Source organism: Salvelinus namaycush, chromosome 4 (assembly GCF_016432855.1).
Source record: "Salvelinus namaycush isolate Seneca chromosome 4, SaNama_1.0, whole genome shotgun sequence".
NCBI lineage: Eukaryota > Metazoa > Chordata > Actinopteri > Salmoniformes > Salmonidae > Salvelinus > Salvelinus namaycush.
In genome coordinates this window covers 40,475,196-40,490,927 of record NC_052310.1, presented here as the reverse complement: position 1 = coordinate 40,490,927, position 15,732 = coordinate 40,475,196, and the positions used below count along the sequence as shown (strand labels likewise).

The 15,732-nt window shown below is 40.5% G+C and overlaps 1 protein-coding gene across 1 annotated transcript in view; it reads left to right on the top strand.

Annotated features, from left to right (window-relative positions):
* Positions 1–15,732, top strand: part of LOC120045861 (LIM domain-binding protein 3-like) — a 65,633-nt gene that overhangs the window by 23,846 nt on the left and 26,055 nt on the right. The gene's annotated exons all lie outside the window — the stretch shown is intronic.

Below are 15,732 nucleotides of genomic sequence, written 5' to 3'. Positions count from 1 at the left end.
TTCAACGATTTGACCATTTTCCAGAAGTTAGATGGATTACCACCACTCTCAGATGCACAATTCAAGAAGTATGTGGATTTTGCTTTTCAAACCAGAGATGGACATTTGTTTCTCTAATGTCTGAAGGATTGCCAATCAGACATATAATCAGTCAGGCTAACTTAGCCCAGGCTATATTTATTTCCCATCATCATTTCTCAGACAATGCGCATGTGAACCAAGGATTAGATCTGTCCTTTACCCTTAGTTTTTTATACAGAGCATGCTTCTCAGCAATAGCATTAAACAGAGAAGTAAAACATTTAAGGGCCTGATCCGAGTCAGAGATAGATGGCACAGCCCCCAGTCACACAACTCCAAATCAGACAAGAATAACCTAGGCTACTCAAAGAGATTTGCCTGCGCACCACCGACCAGGTACCCGAAGATGGAGATGCAGTGTGGATAAGCAGCGGTCTTATGTACTTCTGAACATTTCTGCTATTTTGTGTGCTTTTCTTTAAGCTGATCCTAACTTTGTTTTGTACATAATGTGTACATTATAACAAGCCAGAGACGCATCAGAATTCGGCATAGACTTGAACCAAGATTCAGTAATAATCCGAATGTCCACTTTGGTTTGAGAAGCCAGAGTTACAATAAAAATCATTTTCGAAATCAAACTTCGTGCACTTACATGAGTCAGCCAGGCTGCAGCTGTGGGATTTCAGATCAGACGGAATCTCTAAAACAACCATGCTATGTTAAGTAGATACAGTAGGACTGTACCTACTACAGATTTCCCAGGACTGTACCATTAGGCCTATGCCTCTAACGGGAACGAGAGTTAAAACAAGAGTCAATGAGGGTTACCTGTTGTGGGCCAGGACTGAAATCCCATCACTTTTGTTAGTACATTTGCAATGTTAGAACTCAGCATGTTTGCTCCTCTCTTTGGTACCTGTTTGTACCGCATTGCATCACTCAGGTCAGTGGCGAAAGCATGTCAGGTCTCACTTCTTAGTCCCTACTGACTTTCTACCCCTCTATTTTGGGAGATGTTTGTTTGTTCACCTCAGATCCCAGTCACTGCCTGTCAGTTTATGTTCCATTCTGACACTCGGGGGTAGCCACAAAAACAAATGGCCTGCACTATGCTTTTTATGTGAAATTTTACTTCAAACAGCATATGCAGTGGACAGGAAAAGAAAAACTAGTGAGTCATTTAAGGGTCACACTCCCAGCCATCTGTGTGTGTGGCAGGTGTCAGAATCAGGTTGCTCTCAGTAGAAGTGTTTGACACCTTCCTAATATTGAGTTGCACCCCCCCTCCTTTGCCCTCAGAAAAGCCTCAGCTGACCCCCCCCCCCCCATAACCACCCCAACCTCCCTCCCCTCATATCCTGTGTGGTTCCACATGCTGTTTTTCATCAGCCGTCTGATTGTTATAAAACAGGGAGGATAGGCTGGATCGATGAAGTGCCTGTCCTCCCACTGAGTGATTGATACGAGAGGAGGCCCTCCTGCCGTGCCTTTGCAGAGCTTGTCATTGAGGAAGAGGAGAGATGATAGAGACAATCTTTCTTCTCTGTTTTCCCAAGAAACACTTTTCCTCTTAATTTGTTTTTCTATTAACGAACGCCCCCCATAAGAGACCATGGTTAAAGAAAATGGGTTGAAAACAACTCTCACCAGACGACAGGGAAGAAGACTGCTGGGATAAGAGGGTGTAGTGGATGGAGTTGGATATGACCTCTGCTTGTATAATGTGTGGAGATGTGAGAGTAGTGCAAAACCAGTGGCGGTGGAGACTGAATATTCTAAAGAAGTATTTTGCGTTGTTTCTATTCTCAAAGCATTTTTTCAATGTATTTTTTCACCAATCATACACTTTTCACACAAGATTTACAGTATGTTGTGTGTAAAGAATATAGATTTTTTTAAATTTGTGCAATGTTTATACGACCCCCTTTCAAACAGTCCCATTTTTATCACTTTCTTGCCAGGATAAGCCTTTTATACCTCATGTGCACATGCTGGCACAATTGCAACAAAAAAAGTGATATTTTACAGTTAAGAAAATATATACAGATTGTATACAAGTCAAAAGTTTGGACACGCCTACTCATTCCAGAGTTTTTTGTTATTTTTAAAATGTTCTACATTGTAGAATAATAGTGAAGACATCAGAACGATGCAATAACACATATGGCATCATGTAGTAACCAAAAAAGTGTAAAACAAATCAAAATATATTTTATATTTGAGATTCTTCAAAGTAGCCAACCTTAGCCTTGATGACAGCTTTGCACACTCTTGACATTCTCTCGACCAGCTTCATGAGGGTAGTCACCTGGAATGGAAAAACATGAACAAAGCCTTCAAAAACACCCAAATGCGTCCTTTTAGAAACTGCAAAGCTCTCAGTATAGTGATGCAGGCCTTTTAGATGTTGTACACATGAAAAAGTCATTCCGAACTTTATCCGCAACGTTATATTCCATTTTGTTGCGACTCAAGCAATACCTCTTCCTCCATTCTTATGTAACTGCCAAAATAAAGGAAATAATTGAGGAAATGGCGGATACAAAGTATATTGAAAGCATGGGGTGCTTCCTTCCACACAGGAAGTTCCAGACACGTGTAGAATCACATTGAAGCTGATATGGCTGCTCGTGGTGTCCCAACCCCCTATTTTATGTTGATGTTTCTTTTGAGTTATATGTAGCAGCAGGCTACACCGAAATGGAACAGCTGGATAGGGGAAAGAGCTTGAGTTGCGCAAAAGGGAATATAACATTGCAGATGAAGTTCAGAATGACACAACTTCATGTGTACAACATCTAAAGACCTGCGTCACTATACTGAGAACTTTGCCGTTTCTAAAATAATGTATTTGTTTTGTTAATATATTTTCATGGCCCCATACTACACAAAGGAAGGGATTTGCTGTTTGGGTTAAGTTTCTCAAACGTGAAATCACAAAAAAAAGGTGTCTGGACCCTAATATAACATGCCATTTCCATAAAAAATTGAGATTTACTTGTACAATTTTTTACTTCTCCTTTTAACGCCACTTTTTTTCACATATGAGGAGAATAACACTATTTCACCACCACATGTGGGCTCCTGAGTGGCACAGCGGTCTAAGGCACTCCATCACAGCGTCACCACAGACCCTGGTTCGATTCCATGCTGTGATTGAGAGTCCCATACGATAGCGCACAATTGGCGCATGTCATTAGGGTTTGGCCGGGGTAGGCCGTCATTGTAAATAAGAATTTGTTCTTAACTGACTTGCCTCGTTAAATAAAGGTTAAAAATGTGAACTGCAATTCCACATGCGAATGTGAGATTTTCACATGAGTTTTTGCACATTCGATTTTCACGTTACCTTTTTAACATGTGAAACTGCAAATTTTACATGTGCAACTGCAAATTCACATGTGAGGTGAAAACATGTTTTTCTTATCACATTTGAAAAGGTGGTGTTAACATGTGAACTCTACATTTTATACATCTGAAAATATGTTTTTCACATGTAACAATTTAAGCTACACATGAGAAACGTTCAAATTTGACATGTTTTTTTGTTGTTGTAAGGGCACCATTGATGAGTGGGAGTAAGGGTGGGCCGATATGGGGTCGCCATCTATTTGAATAAATGCATTTTATTTGTCATCTGCGTCAAATACAACAGGTGTAGACTTACTGTAACCGCAAAATGCTTGCTTAGGAGCTCTTCCCAATGATGCAGAGTAAAACACGACACATAAAAGACACATGAATTGAGCTATATACAGGGAGTACCACATCAATGTGCAGGGGTATGAGGTATTTAAGGTACATATGTACATGAAGGCAGGGTGAAGTGGCTAGGCATCACGTAGAGAATAATACGAGTCAAATAAAGAGCAGAGTAGCAGCGGCATATGATGAGTGTAAAAGTGGGTGCGTGTTTGTGTTGTCGTTATGCCTGTAGTGTGTGTGTGAATGTGGCAGAGGTTTGTGGAAGAGTGTCAGTGTAGCGTGTGTGTGTGTATATAGTGTGTAAAAAGTATTGGGACAGTGGCACATTTTTTGTTGTTGTTTTGTCTCTGTTCTCCAGCACTTTGGATTTGAAATGAGACACATTTATTGTGAATAAGAATAGAATATGTTTCTAAATAAGGATGAGTGAGAAAGTTACAGACCCACAAATACCTTTTTTTGGGGTATGATCTTTGTGTCTAACTTTCTCACTCATCGTTTTTCACGATTCATGTAGGATTGTCCGTAATCATGGTTTCATCCACATTAATGCAGAAGTGTTTGGAAACATTCTATTCTTATTTACAATAAAGTGACTCCAAAATGACACAATACATTATTTATATTGAGCACAAATGAATCTGAAACACAAGCTAAGCAAACAGAAAATGCATCCAACAAGTTTGTAGAGTCACACTCTTGATGTAATCATTGCATTCTAGGAATACGAGACCAAATACTAAACTTTTGACTATTTTAATACACATATAAGCGAATTTGACCTAATACTTTTGGTCTCCTAAAATGGGGGGACAATGTACAGTAGTTTCTAAACAGGTTCACCCGATATGGTTGAAAATACCCTCAAATTAAACCTGAGAGTCTGCACTTCATTGTATCATTTCAAAGTGCTTTAGTACAGAGCCAGAACAACATAAATTGTGTCAATGTCCCAATACTTTGGAGCTCACTGTATAGTGTTGAGTGTGCATACTGTAGAGTCAGTGCAAGATGTAGTCTGTGCAGATAGTCTGGGTAATCATTAATGAACTATTTAGCAGTCTTATGGCTTGAGGGTAGAAGCTGTCTCTGAGCCTGTTGTTCCGAGAGCCGATGCTCTAGTACCTTTTGCCAGAAGGTAGCAGAGTGAACAGTCTATGGCTTGGCTGGCTGGAGGCTTTGGCAATTCTTTAGGTCTTCCTCTGACACTGCCTGATATAGAGGTCCTGGATGGAAGGGATCTCGGCCCCAGTGATGTACTGTGTTCTCCGCACCACCCTCTGTAGAGTTTTGCAATTGAAGGTGGTGCATTTTCCATACTAAGCGCTGGAGCTGTAGTGGTGCAGCTATAGAACTTTTTGAGGATCCCAGGGTCCCATGCCAAATCTTTTGAAGAGGCACTGTTGTGCCCTCTTCATGACTGTGCGGGTGTGTGTGGAACATGTTAAGTCCTTAGTGATGTGGACGCCAAGGAACTTGAAGCTCTCGACCATCTCCACTACAGCCCCATCGATGTAGATGGGAGCGTGCCATCCCATTTTCTCCTGTAGTCCACGATCAACTCCTTGGTTTAACTGATGTTGAAGGAGAGGTAGTTGTCATGGCACCACATTTCTAAGTCTCTGACCTCTTCCTTGTAAGCTGTCTCATCGCAGTCGGTGATCAGGCCTACCACTGTTGTGTCGTCAGCAAACTTGATGAGGGACTAAGCACCCACCATTAAGGGGCCCCAATGTTGAGGGTCAGCATGTCGGAGGGGTTGTTGCCTACCCTCACCACCTGGGGCCGTCGCGTCAGGATGGGGCTGTATGCGAATTGGAGTGGGTCCAGGGTTTCTGGGATGATGGTGTTGATGTGTGTCATGACCAGCCTTTCAAAGCACTTAATTACAGATGTGTGTGCTACAGGGCGATAGTCATTTAGGCAGGTGAACTTGGAGTTCTTGGGAACAGGGACAATGGTGGTCAGCTTGAAACACGTTGAGATTACAGACTGGGACAAGGAGAGATTGAAAATGTCCGTGAAGACACTTGCCAGCTGGCGTGCGCATGCTTTGAGAATGCACCCTGATGTTTTGTCTGGCCCGGCAGCCTTGTAAGTGTTTTTTAAAATCTGCATATCTAAGCATACATCTTGAGTCTGGTTTTATTAAGAAACTAAAAATGGTTCTCTGCATCTCCAACAAAAATCTGGGCAAATCATTTGAAAGGAATGTGAGTCTTAGTTCACTCTGGCTATTTACTCAATTTTCAGAGCACTCTCGCCTGAGTGTGCCAGAGCGCAGAATAACTGATGAATTTATGAACTCTCAACACCCTTTGAATATGGCCGTGACGTGTTCTCTCATTGTGTCTGGAAGTAGCTAGCAAGCTATCCAACGTTAGCCAGTTAGCTTGGGTGCTTGACTGCCGTCGTGAGGTCAGAACGCTCGGATCAACCCTACTCCTCGGCCAGAGCATCCAGTGTGCGCTCTGCACGCGCCGAGAGCAAAACACTCTGAATTTACGAAAGGACAGTCTGACAAAGTCTGACAGTCTGACTCTGGCACTCCAGAATGAATTTACGAACCCCCAGAGTGCACTCTGGCACTCCAGAATGAATTTACGAACACATCCTTATTCAGTATATTTAGTTATTGCTTGCTTTTCTAAAGCCTACCAACCTTGACAACAGGCATGCCAGTTAGACAAGCTAGCTATCATAACTTATTTGATAGCCCGAAATGGATTCTTGGCAGCTAGTTATTTGTATTTATTTGGGATCCCCATCTTCCTGGGGTCCAAACACATGAAGACACTTACATTACCCATGAAACAAAATCTAAAACAGTACATCATATAACATTATTACACCACTACATATCAACAATACAAAATGTATAATACCACCATACAACAATATTACAATGTATGTGTAGAGTGTGTATGCGTGTGTGTATCTCTTCACAGTCCCGCTGTTCTATAAGGTGTATTTCTATCTGTGTATTTCTATCTGTGTTTTTAATCTGATTCTACTGCTTGCATCAGTTACCTGATGTGGAATAGAGTTCCATGTAGCCATGGCTCTATGTAGTACTGTGCACCTCCCATAGTCTGTTCTGGACTTGGTGATTGTGACGAGACCACTGGTGGCATGTCTTGTGGGGTATGCATGGGTATCCGAGCTGTGTGCTAGTAGTTTAAACAGACAGCTCGGTACCTTCAGCTTGTCAACACTTCTTACAAAGACAAATAGTGATGAAGTCAATCTCTCCTCCAATTTGAGCCATGAGAGATTGACATGCATATCATTAATGTTAGCTCTCTGTGTACATTTTAAGGGCCAGCCGTGGTGCCCTGTTCTGACCTAATTTCAATTTTCCCGAGTCCCTCTTTGTGGCATCTGACCACACGACTCAACAGTAGTCCAGGTGCGACAAAACTAGGGCCAGTAGGACCTTCCTTGTTGATAGTGTTGTTGATAGTGTTGTTAAGGCAGAGCAGCGCTTTATTATGGACAGACTTCTCCCCATCTTAGCTACTGTTGTATCAAGATGTTTTGACCATAACAGTTTACAATCCAGGGTTACTCCAAGCAGTTTAGTCACCTCAACTTGCTAATTTTCCACATTATTCATTACAATGATTTAGGGTTTAGTAAATTATTTGTCACCAAATACAATGCTTTTAGTTTTTTAAACATTAAGGACTAACTTATACCTTGCCACCAATTCTGAAACTAACTGCAGCTCTTTTTTAATTGTTGCAGTCATTTCAGTTGCTGTAGTAGCTGATGTGTATATTGTTGAGTCAACCGCATACATAGACACCCTGGCTTTACTTAAAGCCAGCGGCATGTCGTTAGTAAAGATTGAAAAAAGGAAGGGATTCTACTTGGATTATGTTGGAGAGGCTTCCATTAAAGAACACCCTCTGTTGTGTTCGACAGGTAACTCTTTATCCACAATATAGCAGGGGGTGTAAAGCCATAACACATGCGTCTTTCCTGAAACAGATTATGATCAATAATGTCTAAAGCCGCACTGAAGTCTAACAAAACAACCCCCACAATATTTTTTAGAATCAATTTCTCTCAGCCAATCATCAGTCATTTCTGTAAGTGCTGTGCTTGTTGAATGTCCTTCCCTATAAGCGTGCTGAAAGTCTGTTGTCAATTTGTTTACTGTAAAATAGCATTGTATCTGGTCGAACACAAATTTTTCCAAAAGTTTACTAAGGGTTGGTAACAGGCTGATTGGTCGGCTATTTGAGCCAGTAAAGGGGGTTTCACTATTCTTAGGTAGCAGAATGACTTTTGCTTCCCTCCAGGCCTGAGGGAACACGCCTTCTAGTAGGCTTACATTGAAAATATGATAAATAGGAGTGGCAATATTGTCCGCTACTATTCTGTCATTTTTCATCCAAGTTGTCAGACCCCGGTGGCTTGTCATTGTTGATAGACAACAATCATTGTTTCACCTCTTCCACACTCACTTCACAGAATTCAAAATTATAATGCTTGTCTTTCATAATTTGGTCAGACATACTTGGATGTGTAGTGTCGGCGTTTGTTGCTGGCATGTCATGCTTAAGTTTGCTTATCTTTGCAATTAAACAAATCATTACAATAGTTGGTAATATCAGTGGGTTTTGTGATGAATAAGCCATCTGCTTCAATGAATGATGGAGCTTAAGTATTTAAGGTGCTTCAAATCATTTTACTATTATTCTTTAAATCATTTAAATTTGTTTCATAGTGTAGTTTCTTCTTTTTATTCAGTTTAGTCACATGATTTCTCAATTTGCAATACGTTTGCCAATCGGTTGTGCTGACGACTTATTTGCCATACTTTTTGCCTCAGCCCTCTCAACCATACCATTTTTCAATTCCTCATCAATCCAAGGGGATTAAATCATTTTTACAATACTTTTCTTAATGGGTGCATGCTTATTAGTAACTGGAATAAGACATTTCATAAAAGTGTAAAGTGCAGTGTCTGGTTGTTCCTCATTACACACCACAGACCAGCAAATAAACATTTTTTAATATTATTTTTCATCAACATAAGAATCACTACAAAACGTATTGTATGACCTCTTACATACACCTTAGCCAAATACATTTAAACTCAGTTTTTCACAATTCCTGACATTTAATACGAGTAAAAATTCCCTGTCTTAGTTAAGTTAGGATCACCACTTTATTTTATGAATGTGAAATGTCAGAATAATAGTAGAGAGAATGATTTATTTCAGCTTTTATTTCTTTCATCACATTCCCAGTGGGTCAGAAGTTTACATATACTCAATTAGTATTTGGTAGCGTTGCCTTTAAATTGTTTAACTTGGGTCAAACGTTTCAGGTAGCCTTCCACACGCTTCCCACAATAAGTTGGGTGAATTTTGGCCCATTCCTCCTGACAGAGCTGGTGGAACTGAGTCAGGTTTGTAGGCCTCCTTGCTCGCACACGCTTTTTCAGTTCTGCCCACACATTTTCTATAGGATTGAGGTCAGGACTTTGTGATGGCCACTCCAATACCTTGACTTTGTCCTTAAGCCATTTTGCCACAACTTTGGAATTATGCTTGGGGTCATTGTCCATTTGGAAGACCCATTTGCGACCAAGCTTTAACTTCCTGACTGATGTCTTGAGATGTTGCTTCAATATATCCACATATTTTTTTTTCTTCATGATGCCATCTATTTTGTGAAGTGCACCAGTCCCTCCTGCAGCAAAGCACCCCCACAACATGATGCTGCCACCGCCGTGCTTCACGGTTGGGATGGTGTTCTTCGGCTTGCAAGTCTCCCCCTTTTTCCTCCAAATATAATGATGGTCATTATGGCCAAACAGTTCTATTTTTGTTTCATCAGACCAGAGGACATTTCTCCAAAAAGTACGATCTTTGTATCCTTGTGCAGTTGCAAACTGTAGTCTGGCTTTTTTATGGCGGTTTTGGAGCAGTGGCTTCTTCCTTGCTGAACGGCCTTTCAGGTTATGTCAATATAGGACTCAATTTACTGTGGATATAGATCATTTTGTACCTGTTTCCTCCAACATCTTCACAAGGTCCTTTGCTGTTGTTCTGGGATTGATTTGCACTTTTTGCACCAAAGTGCGTTCATCTCTAGGAGACAGAACGCGTCTCCTTCCTGATCGGTATGATGGCTGCGTGGTCCCATGGTGTTAACCTCCAATTGACTCAAATGATGTCAATTAGCCTATCAAAACTTCTAAAGCCATGACAGGTTCTGGAATTTTCCAAGCTGTTTAAAGGCACAGTCAACTTAGTGTATGTAAACTTCTGACCCACTAGAATTGTGATACAGTGACTTATAAATGAAATAATCCGTCTGTAAACAATTGTTGGAAAAATGACTTGTGCACAAAGTAGATTTCCTAACCGACATGTCAAAACTATAGTTTGTCAACAAGAAATTTGTGGAGTGGTTGAAAAACGAGTTTTAATGACTCCAACCTAAGTGTATGTAAACTTCTGACTTCAACTGTATATTGTGGTCACAACGTCGAATGGATTTGGACACTGCTTTAAAGCAAATTTCTGCAGCTTTAGTAAAGATGAGATCAATACATGTTGATTTCAATCCTGTGCTGTCTGTAACTACCCTGGTAGCTTGACTGATAACCTGAACCAGGATGCAGGCACTGGTTACAGTTTGAAGCTTTTTCTTGAGTGAGCAGCTTCATGAAAGCCAGTCAGTATATTGAAATTACCCAGAAAACATACCTCTCTGTTGATATCACATACTTTATCAAGCATTTCAAACACATTATCCAGATACTGACTGTTAGTACTTGGTGGTCTAGAGCAGCTTCCCACAAGAATGGGCTTTAGGTGAGGCAGATGAACCTGTAACCATATTATTTCAACAGTATTTAACATGCAGTCCTCTCTAAGCTTTACAGGAATGTGGTTCTGAATATAGACTGCAACACCGCCCCAATTGGCATTTTTGTATTTTCTGTAGATGTTATAACCATGTATTGCTACCACTGTATTATCTAAGTGAGAGATGGTCAGAATATGAATGTCATCTGTGTTGTGAATGAGCCTAGTCAGCCACCGTACTAGTCACCTTGACATCTGTTACTAGCAAGTTGTTTCTTAAGCTATATATGTTAATGTGGGCTATTTTTAGCACTTTCCTGGATGCTTGATTGTTTTTATTGCTTTACTGAGAAGCTTATCAGTAGTAGACATGCTCATGTTATTAATATTTGAGCTGATAGTGAAGGGTAAGCAGCACACAGTGGACTTCCTACTAGGGCCTCAGTGCTAACAGCATAACTCTGGTTCATAGGCACATGATTACTGCATACAATAGCTGTAGGATCAACAGAGGCATTCAGGGTAGTTAGGGAGACATAAATTAAGTTACTTACATTGTCTCTGCCAAAGCCCCTGGGATAATGTACATTTAATGCAGCATTATGACAACTCAGCGACACAATGGTAGGGATTAACTGAGCTGGTCTTAGGTCATTGATAAGTCATTGTCTCAATGCAGCCTTGAAATGTGTGGCCAGAGTCCAGGAACCAAGATGATTTGGATGGACTCCGTCATTCCTGTAGAGCATCTTCTGTTTCCAGAATGTGTCGAAGTTCTCTATAAAAGTGATTCAAACAGAGCTACAGTAATATTTTAGCCAAGTGTGTAATGCCAGTAGCCTTCTGAATGTTTCACACTCGTGGCCAGTGGTGGGAAAAGTAAAGATACGTTAATAGAAAATTACTCAAGTGAGTCACCCTGTAAAATACTACTTGAGTAAAAGTCTAAAAGTATTTGTTTTTAAATATACTTAAGTATCAAAAGTAAATGTAATTGATTAAATGTATTGAAGTATCAAAAGTATAAATAATTTCAAATTCCTTATATTAAGCAAACCAGACGGCACCATTTTCTTGTTTTTTAAATTTATGGATGGCCAGGGGCACAGTCCAACACTCAGGCATCATTTACAAATGAAGCATTTGTGTTTAGTGAGTCTGCCAGATCAGCTATTAGGGATGACCAGGGATGTTCTCTTGATTAGTGTGTGAATTGGACCATTTTCCTTTCCTGCTAAGCATTCAAAATGTAACGAGTACTTTTGGGTGTCAGGGAAAATGTATGGAGTAAAAAGTACATTATTTTCTTTAGGAATGTAGTGAAGTAAAAGTTGTCAAAAAAAAAAAAAAAAATGTAGAGTACAGATACCCCAAAAAACTACTTAAGTAGTACTACGGCCCAACAATGGTACCAGACCTGAAACAATTGTCCGCTTTTTGGAATCTTTGAGTGCTAGAATCAGTTCTTTAAAATCTGTTTTCAGAAGTTCCGAGCTTGCCCTCCTGATGTCGTTTGACCCCAGATGGACTACGACAGTGTCAGCGCCAGGCATCTGTCGTAGAACGGTCGGAAGCAGCCTTGTAATGTCCTGTACTCGTTCCCCAGGATAGCGCAGGGTTTTTATCCCGGGAACCAAGATGTTTCTTACAGTAGAACTGCTGATTACGACAGCTGGTGCAATGGCTGAGGAGGTCTGGCCGTTCTTTCCCCTCGTGGTTTCACAAACCCCTCGAAGACCGAAGGGCGGTGGGACCCGAAGGACCCGAGCCAGCTGTAGTATCCATCATGGATGAAGAATGGGCCAGAGTCTCAGACAGACACCAGAGAGGGAGACAGAACAGAGTATGAAGGCGCAGGTACCTCCGGATCCGATCTCGAATCGGAAGCCCCCAGTGAAGAAGGTGACAGAACCTCTGGATCCAGAGCGTCGAAACTGTTTCTGGTCTGTGTCCGGTCCAGGCTGTGTCCGGTCCATCTACACGGAGGCCCCCGTTGCCAGAGGACGCTGTTTTCGACTTCCATGGCGAGTGACATGTCTCCATGGCTGGTTGGTAGGGTCGAGAACAGGAACATCCCCCAAGTCATCCAGGAGCATCCTAATAGCTCCATTCTCCAGGGAAGGGGGATCTCTGCAGAGTGCCGGCCAGTTGGCTGTGGAAAGCCGACATTTCCACCAGGCCAGAGCGGCTTCCAGCTACTAGGGTAGAAGAGAAAGAAAAAGTAGGATTCCCCAGTAGCTTGTGCAGATTCGCTACTTGATTACTGAGAGTAGCCACTTCACCCCTGTAGTCCTCTGCAAGCAAACAGTTGCTACATTGAAAGTCTGGACGGTCCACATTGTCCTGGATTAAAACAAAATAAACAAAGCTCCTGCAGCGTTGAAAATGTTTAATAACAACCACCTCTTAAGGATCGGACCCTTTAAAAAAAATAATAATAATTGCCTAAAATGACATTCCTAAATCTAACTGCCTGTAGCTCAGGCATTGAAGCAGGGATATGCATATTCTTGATACTATTTGAAAGGAAACACTTTGAAGTTTGTGGAAATGTGAAATTAATGTCAGAGAATATAACACATTCGATCTGGTAAAAGAAAATACAAAGAAAAATTTTTTTTTAATTTTTTTTGTACCATCATCTTTGAAATGCAAGAGAAAGGCCATAATGTAATATTCCAGCCCAGGTGCAATTTAGATTTTGGCCACTCGGTGGCAGCAGTGTATGTGCAAAGTTTTAGACAGATCCAATGAACCATTGCATTTCTGTTCAAAATTTTCTATCAAGACTGCCCAAATGTGCCTAATTTGTTTATTAACAACTTTTCATGTTCAAAACTGTGCACTCTCCTCTAACAATAGCATGGTATTATTTCACTGTAATAGCTACTGTAAATTGGCCAGTGCAGTTAGCTTAAATTCTTGTTAATCTTTCTGCCAATATCAGATATGTCTATGTACTGGGAAATTTTCTTGTTACTTACAACCTCATGCTAATCGCATTAGCCTACGTTAGCTCAACCGTCCCACAGGGGACCCAACGATTCTGAAGAAGTTTTTTTTATGTCAAAGTGTAATTATGTTTTTAGAAATGTTGACAAATGAATTAAAAATGAAATGTTGAAATGTCTTGAGTCAATAAGTATTCAACCCCTTTGTTATGGCAAGCCGATATAAGTTCAGGAGTACAAAATGGCTTAACAAGTCACACGGACTCTGTGCAATAATAGTGTTTAACATGATATTTGAATGACTACCTCCTCTCTGTATCCCACACATACAATTATCTGTAAGGTCCCTCAGTAGAGCAGTGAATTTCAGACACAGATTCAACCACAAAGACCAGGGAGGTTTTCCAATGCCTCACAAAGAACGACACCTATTGTTACAGTTTTGAAGGGCATAGTTACAGTTTTGACTTAAATCGGCTTTAAAGTCTATGCCAAGACTTGAAAATGGCTGACTAGCAATGATTAACAACCACCTTGACATAGCTTGATTTTTTATTTTTAAGAAACCCGGAACAGACTCAAAGCTGTAATCGCTACCAATGGTGATTCTAACATGTATTGACTCAGGGGTGTGAATAGTTACGTGAATGAGATATTTATGTACAGTTGAAGTCGGAAGTTTACATACACTATAGGCTGTGCAATTGTGAGAAAACAGAGTGATGGTCTCTGTTTAAAAAGAGGAGGATCCCATCAACTTTCTATAGGCTAGGCCTACTATATTTATTTCTCAACTTTCCTAATATTAAGTACTTTGCTTCTCTTTACAACAGGAGTATAGCCTATTTGGTTGGCATGAAAATGAACCACGGGAAAAGCGTCCTTCATTCGCTATTTAAGTGCATAGATAACATTTTCTTTGTTTCCACTGCCCCTGTTTAGAGACAGGTGCATGATTATGGTCCATTCTAAATCAAAACAAATTTCACACATATTATGTAGTATATGTAAAGACAAGATTACATCAAGATTAGTCTGATGGGTGACAATATTAACCTGTGAATTATATATTATCACTTGTGGATGATGCCCAGTGTAAGGCAAGAAACAAACTTTTTTTTGTATCACAACTAAAGTGGCCAAATAACTTCTTAAAATTAAGCACATGAATCTGCGTTACAAGTGGTGTAGAGCCTAACTGGCGTACATATGCAGCACGTGAGTTTCAAGTTTGGGGAAGATCATTTTCACCATTAAAAATGCACCTTTTATAATAAGAGCATTATATGCATAATCACATTTGCGGTCACTTTTGATAATGGTGTTTTCCCACTAATGGACGCTTATAGCCTACTGCCATGTGCAGATTGCTGCACGTATAATGTGAAGAAATAGCCTACTAGTTTATTAACATTTTAAGCTAAACGTTCTGATCTGTTGTCAGCCTCATTGCGTAATTATTTTTTTGATGCTAGTGGTTAAATTAATTTGGGATCGATCTCATCCCACAGCTGTCCCAGACTATGTATGGAATATATATTTCTAGCACAGAATAGAATGTCACCTTTTGTACTATGGGGGATAGTATATTGACATAGGCTAGTGCTTTTGCTGTTCGTTAGGCTTACTCATCTTGTTGGCTGACAAAAAAGTAAATGTGCACAGTTCTTCCAATATCTTCAATATGCTCCTCGGAATTTGAAAAGAGCGCGTGCAGTTGCGTCCCCGATGTGTCTGTCTTCACTTGTAGCCTGTTAGAAAGACCCGATCACGTGATGGAGAGCCATGTGAGTGAGAGGTGCTTGTGAGTGAGATTTGCTTCAGAGCACACAGCACTCAGGGAGAAGAGAATTATAATTATTATATTCAACCCAAGGACACAATGGACACTGGCCGCAAAAGGCATGGATTTTTTAGGGGGCATTATGGTCACACAAAGGGGATGCCGCCGGGAAATTTGAGGCATTATCAAGTGCTTGTCAAATGGAAATAAGAGACTGATGAAGTGTGTACAGCCTGCGCAAAAAACAAAGCAGAGTTCATGCCTTTTTAATGCGACTTTTTTCAAATCATCATTAGATGATCATGCAGCCTTACAATGTTACGTTACTGGCTTATTCTAAAATGGATTAAATACAAATTCCTCAACACTCTACACACAATACCCCATATTGAAAAAGCAAAAATGGTTTTTTATCCATTTTTGCAAATTTATTAAAAAT